At 39.0% G+C, this 6,656-nt stretch overlaps 1 long non-coding RNA gene across 1 annotated transcript; it reads right to left on the bottom strand.

Moving 5' to 3' along the window:
* Window positions 1-3,350: 3,350 nt before the first annotated feature.
* LOC143901563 (uncharacterized) lies at window positions 3,351-6,348 on the bottom strand. Its single transcript, XR_013258118.1, has 2 exons — window positions 5,165-6,348; window positions 3,351-3,422 (listed from the first exon to the last, which is right to left on the bottom strand). It is a non-coding gene; the product is annotated as an uncharacterized LOC143901563 (long non-coding RNA).
* Between the last annotated feature and the right edge of the window lie 308 nt (window positions 6,349-6,656).

Raw genomic sequence — 6,656 nt, 5'->3', positions numbered from 1 at the left:
TTTTTTTTTTAAAAAAATCGGCAGTTTCTTGGGGAGTTTGCAAAAGTTACGCCCCCAAAGGGCCCAAACCTGAAAATTCAAACCCAAAAGTTTTTTTTTTTTAAAATTGGCATTTCCCCCTTCGCAAAGTTCGCCCCAAAAGGGGCACACCTCAAAAATTTAAAAACCCCAAAAGTTTTTTTTTTTGGGAAAAAAGGGCAACCCCCGGAGTTCTCCCAAAAGTTACACCCCCCCAAAGGCCAACCTCAAAAATTTCAAGCCCAAAAAAAGTTTTTTTTTTAAAAAGGGCGTTCTCCCGGGTTCGCAAAAGTCAGCCCCAAAGGGTCCCACCCGAAAATTTCATAACCCAAAAAGATTTTTTTGGAAAGGGAAATTCGCCGGGTTTGAAAATTAAGCCCCCAAAGGTCCCCCCTCAAAAATTTTAAGTCCAAAAAGTATTTTTTAAAAAAGGGATTCTCCCGGAGCGAAAAAGAAGCCTAAAGGGCCCAATTTACAGCCCCCAAAGGGCCCACCCAAAAAAATTTTTTCAAAAGCCAAAATTTTTTTTTTTTAAAAATCGGCATTTTCGCCGGGTTCGAAAAAAATTTACAGCCCCCAAAAGGGGCACTCCTCAAAATTTAACCCAAAAGTTTTTTTTTTAAAATATGGCATTCCCCCGGATTTGCAAAAATTTACGCCCCAAGGGGACCACAAAAAGTTACAGCCCCCCAAAGGGTCACACCCTCGAAATTTCATAAGTCCTAAGAAGTATTTTTTTTTCAAAAATCGGCAGTTCTCGCCGGAGTTCTGCAAAAGTTACAGCCCTCCAAAGGGACACAAAAGTTACAGACCTCCAAAGGGTCACACCTCAAAAGTTTCATAAGTCCCAAAAAGTATTTTTTTTTTCAAAAATCGGCAGTTCTAGCCGGAGTTCTGCAAAATTTACAGCCCTCCAAAGGGTCACACCTCGAAAATTTCATAATTCCCAAAAAGTATTTTTTTTTGGAAATTGGCAGTTCTCGCCGGAGTTCTGCAAAAGTTACAGCCCTCCAAAGGGTCACACCTCGAAAATTTCATAAGTCCCAAAAAGTATTTTTTTTTTCAAAAATTGGCAGTTCTCGCCGGAGTTCTGCAAAAGTTACAGCCCTCCAAAGGGTCACACCTCGAAAATTTCATAAGTCCCAAAAAGTATTTTTTTTTCAAAAATCGGCAGTTCTCGCCGGAGTTCTGCAAAAGTTACAGCCCTCCAAAGGGTCACACCTCGAAAATTTCATAAGTCCCAAAAAGTATTTTTTTTTTTGGAAATCGGCAGTTCTCGCCGGAGTTCTGCAAAAGTTACAGCCCTCCAAAGGGTCACACCTCGAAAATTTCATAAGTCCCAAAAAGTATTTTTTTTTTAAATCGGCAGTTCTCGCCGGAGTTCTGCAAAAGTTACAGCCCTCCAAAGGGTCACACCTCGAAAATTTCATAAGTCCCAAAAAGTATTTTTTTTTTCAAAAATCGGCAGTTCTCGCCGGAGTTCTGCAAAAGTTACAGCCCTCCAAAGGGTCACACCTCGAAAATTTCATAAGTCCCAAAAAGTATTTTTTTTTTTAAATCGGCAGTTCTTGCCGGAGTTCTGCAAAAGTTACAGCCCTCCAAAGGGTCGCAAAAGTTACAGCCTTCCAAAAGGTCACACCTCAAAAATTTCATAAGTCCCAAAAAGTATTTTTTTTTTTAAATCGGCAGTTCTCGCCGGAGTTCTGCAAAAGTTACAGCCCTCCAAAGGGTCACACCTCGAAAATTTCATAAGTCCCAAAAAGTATTTTTTTTGGAAATCGGCAGTTCTCGCCGGAGTTCTGCAAAAGTTACAGCCCTCCAAAGGGTCACACCTCGAAAATTTCATAAGTCCCAAGAAGTATTTTTTTTTCAAAAATCGGCAGTTCTCGCCGGAGTTCTGCAAAAGTTACAGCCCTCCAAAGGGTCACACCTCGAAAATTTCATAATTCCCAAAAAGTATTTTTTTTTTGGAAATCGGCAGTTCTCGCCGGAGTTCTGCAAAAGTTACAGCCCTCCAAAGGGTCACACCTCGAAAATTTCATAAGTCCCAAGAAGTATTTTTTTTCAAAAATCGGCAGTTCTCGCCGGAGTTCTGCAAAAGTTACAGCCCTCCAAAGGGTCACACCTCGAAAATTTCATAATTCCCAAAAAGTATTTTTTTTTTGGAAATCGGCAGTTCTCGCCGGAGTTCTGCAAAAGTTACAGCCCTCCAAAGGGTCACACCTCGAAAATTTCATAAGTCCCAAAAAGTATTTTTTTTTTTAAATCGGCAGTTCTCGCCGGAGTTCTGCAAAAGTTACAGCCCTCCAAAGGGTCACACCTCGAAAATTTCATAAGTCCCAAAAAGTATTTTTTATTCAAAAATCGGCAGTTCTCGCCGGAGTTCTGCAAAAGTTACAGCCCTCCAAAGGGTCACACCTCGAAAATTTCATAAGTCCCAAAAAGTATTTTTTTTTTTAAATCGGCAGTTCTCGCCGGAGTTCTGCAAAAGTTACAGCCCTCCAAAGGGTCACACCTCGAAAATTTCATAAGTCCCAAAAAGTATTTTTTTTTTAAAAATCGGCAGTTCTCGCCGGAGTTCTGCAAAAGTTACAGCCCTCCAAAGGGTCACACCTCGAAAATTTCATAAGTCCCAAAAAGTATTTTTTTTTTTCAAAAATCGGCAGTTCTCGCCGGAGTTCTGCAAAAGTTACAGCCCTCCAAAGGGTCACACCTCGAAAATTTCATAAGTCCCAAAAAGTATTTTTTTTTTGGAAATCGGCAGTTCTCGCCGGAGTTCTGCAAAAGTTACAGCCCTCCAAAGGGTCACACCTCGAAAATTTCATAAGTCCCAAAAAGTATTTTTTTTTTTAAATCGGCAGTTCTCGCCGGAGTTCTGCAAAAGTTACAGCCCTCCAAAGGGTCACACCTCGAAAATTTCATAAGTCCCAAAAAGTATTTTTTTTTTCAAAAATCGGCAGTTCTCGCCGGAGTTCTGCAAAAGTTACAGCCCTCCAAAGGGTCACACCTCGAAAATTTCATAAGTCCCAAAAAGTATTTTTTTTTTTGAAATCGGCAGTTCTCGCCGGAGTTCTGCAAAAGTTACAGCCCTCCACTCCAAAGGGTCACTCCTCGAAAATTCCATAAGTCCCAAAAAGTATTTTTTTTGGAAGTCGGCAGTTCTCGCCGGAGTTCTGCAAAAGTTACAGCCCTCCAAAGGGTCACACCTCAAAAATTTCATAAGTCCCAAAAAGTATTTTTTTTTTCAAAAATCGGCAGTTCTCGCCGGAGTTCTGCAAAAGTTACAGCCCTCCAAAGGGTCACACCTCGAAAATTTCATAAGTCCCAAAAAGTATTTTTTTTTTTTAAAATCGGCAGTTTTCGCCGGAGTTCTGCAAAAGTTACAGCCCTCCAAAGGGTCACACCTCGAAAATTTCATATGTCCCAAAAAGTATTTTTTTTTTCGGAAATCGGCAGTTCTCGCCGGAGTTCTGCAAAAGTTACAGCCCTCCAAAGGGTCACACCTCGAAATTTTCAAAAAACAAAAAAAGTATTTTTTTTTTTCAATAATCGGCAGTTCTCGCCGGAGTTCTGCAAAAGTTACAGCCCTCCAAAGGGTCACACCTCGAAAATTTCATAAGTCCCAAAAAGTATTTTTTTTCAAAATCGGCAGTTCTCGCCGGAGTTCTGCAAAAGTTACAGCCCTCCAAAGGGTCACACCTCGAAAATTTCATAAGTCCCAAAAAGTATTTTTTTTTTTCAAAATCGGCAGTTCTCGCCGGAGTTCTGCAAAAGTTACAGCCCTCCAAAGGGTCACACCTTAAAAATTTCATAAGTCCCAAAAAGTATTTTTTTTTTCAAAATTCGGCAGTTCTCGCCGGAGTTCTGCAAAAGTTACAGCCCTCCAAAGGGTCACACCTCGAAAATTTCATAAGTCCCAAAAAGTATTTTTTTTTTTAAAAATCGGCAGTTCTCGCCGGAGTTCTGCAAAAGTTACAGCCCTCCAAAGGGTCACACCTCGAAAATTTCATAAGTCCCAAAAAGTATTTTTTTTTTTAAAAATCGGCAGTTCTCGCCGGAGTTCTGCAAAAGTTACAGCCCCCCAAAGGGGCACACCTCGAAAAATTCAAAAATCCCAAAAAGTATTTTTTTTTTAAATCGGCAGTTCTCGCCAGAGTTCTGCAAAAGTTACAGCCCTCCAAATGGTCACACCTCGAAAATTTCATAAGTCCCAAAAAGTATTTTTTTTTCAAAAATCGGCAGTTCTCGCCGGAGTTCTGCAAAAGTTACAGGCCTCCAAAGGGTCACACCTCGAAAATTTCATAAGTCCCAAAAAGTATTTTTTTTTTCAAAAATCGGCAGTTCTCGCCGGAGTTCTGCAAAAGTTACAGTCCTCCAAAAGGGTCACACCTCGAAAATTTCATAAGTCCCAAAAAGTATTTTTTTTTTTTAAATCGGCAGTTCTCGCCGGAGTTCTGCAAAAGTTACAGCCCTCCAAAGGGTCACACCTCGAAAATTTCATAAGTCCCAAAAAGTATTTTTTTTGGAAATCGGCCGTTCTCGCCGGAGTTCTGCAAAAGTTATAGCCCTCCAAAGGTCACACCTCGAAAATTTCATAAGTCCCAAAAAGTATTTTTTTTTTCGTACAGTTCTCGCCGGAGTTTTGCAAAAGTTACAGGCCTCCAAAGGACCACACCTCGAAATTTTAATAATTCCCAAAAGTGTTTTTTTTTTAGAAATCGGCAGTTTTCGCCGGAGTTCTGCAAGAGTTACAGCCCTCCAAAGGGTCACAACTCAAAAACTTTATAAGTCCCAAATAGTATTTTTTTTTTGGAAATTGACAGTTCTCGACGGAGTTCTGCAAAAGTTACAGCCCTCCAAAGGGTCACACCTCGAAAATTTCATAAGTCCCAAAAAGTATTTTTTTTTTTTTTTGAAATCGGCAGTTCTCGCCGGAGTTCTGCAAAAGTTACAACCCTCCAAAGGGTCACACCTCGAAAATTTCATAAGTCCCAAAAAGTATTTTTTTTTTGAAATAGGAAATTCTCGCCGGAGTTCTGCAAAAGTTACAGCCCTCAAAGAGTCACACCTCGAAAATTTCATAAGTCCCAAAAGTATTTTTTTTTTCGAAATCGGCAGTTCTCGCCGGAGTTCTGCAAAAGTTAACCTCGAAAATTTCATAAGTCCCAAAAAGTATTTTTTTTTCAAAAATCGGCAGTTTTCGCCGGAGTTCTGCAAAATTTCATAAGTCCCAAAAAGTATTTTTTTTTTCAAAAATCGGCAGTTCTCGCCGGAGTTCTGCAAAATTTCATAAGTCCCAAAAAGTATTTTTTTTTTAAATCAGCAGTTCTCGCCGGAGTTCTGCAAAATTTCATAAGTCCCAAAAAGTTTTTTATTTTTTTTTCAGAAATTGGCAGTTCTCGCCGGAGTTCTGCAAAATTTCATAAGTCCCAAAAAGTATTTTTTTTTTTTCAAAAATCGGCAGTTCTTGCCGGAGTTCTGCAAAATTTCATAAGTCCCAAAAAGTATTTTTTTTTTTTCAAAAATCGGCAGTTCTTGCCGGAGTTCTGCAAAATTTCATAAGTCAAAAAAAGTATTTTTTTTTTTTTCAAAAATCGGCAGTTTTCGCCGGAGTTCTGCAAAATTTCATAAGTCCCAAAAAGTATTTTTTTTTTTTTTCAGAAATTGGCAGTTCTCGCCGGAGTTCTGCAAAATTTCATAAGTCCCAAAAAGTTTTTTTTTTTTCAAAAATCGGCAGTTCTCGCCGGAGTTCTGCAAAATTTCGTAAGTCCCAAAAAATATTTTTTTTTTTTCAAAAATCGGCAGTTCTCGCCGGAGTTCTGCAAATTTTTATAAGTCCCAAAAAGTATTTTTTTTTTCAAAAATCGGCAGTTCTCGCCGGAGTTCTGCAAAAATTCATAAGTCCCAAAAAGTATTTTTTTTTTTCAAAAATCGGCAGTTCTCGCCGGAGTTCTGCAAAATTTCATAAGTCCCAAAAAGTATTTTTTTTTTCAAAAATCGGCAGTTTTCGCCGGAGTTCTGCAAAATTTCATAAGTCCCAAAAAGTATTTTTTTTTTTTTTTTTCAAAAATCGGCAGTTCTCGCCGGAGTTCTGCAAAATTTCATAAGTCCCAAAAAGTATTTTTTTTTTTTTTTAATTGGCAGTTTTTGCCGAAGTTTTGCAAAATTTCATAAGTCCCAAAAAGTATTTTTTTTTTTCAAAAATCGGCAGTTTTCGCCGAAGTTCTGCAAAAGTTACAGCCCTCCAAAGGGTCACACCTCGAAAATTTCATAAGTCCCAAAAAGTATTTTTTTTTTTCAAAATTCGGCAGTTCTCGCCGGAATTCTGCAAAAGTTACGGCCCTCTAGAGGGCGACTTCTCGAAAATTTCATAAGTCCCAAAAAATATTTTTTTTTGGAAATCGGCAGTTCTCGCCGGAGTTCTGCAAAAGTTACAGCCCTCCAAAGGGTCACACCTCGAAAATTTCATAAGTCCCAAAAAGTATTTTTTTTTTAAATCGGCAGTTCTCGCCGGAGTTCTGCAAAAGTTACAGCCCTCCAAAGGGTCACACCTCGAAAATTTCATAAGTCCCAAAAAGTATTTTTTTTTTTTCAAAAATCGGCAGTTCTCGCCGGAGTTCTGCAAAAGTTACAGCCCT

Source organism: Temnothorax americanus, unplaced genomic scaffold (assembly GCF_048541705.1).
Source record: "Temnothorax americanus isolate GAGA-0224 unplaced genomic scaffold, ASM4854170v1 Scaffold347, whole genome shotgun sequence".
NCBI lineage: Eukaryota > Metazoa > Arthropoda > Insecta > Hymenoptera > Formicidae > Temnothorax > Temnothorax americanus.
This window is presented reverse-complemented; position numbering and strand designations above follow the sequence as displayed.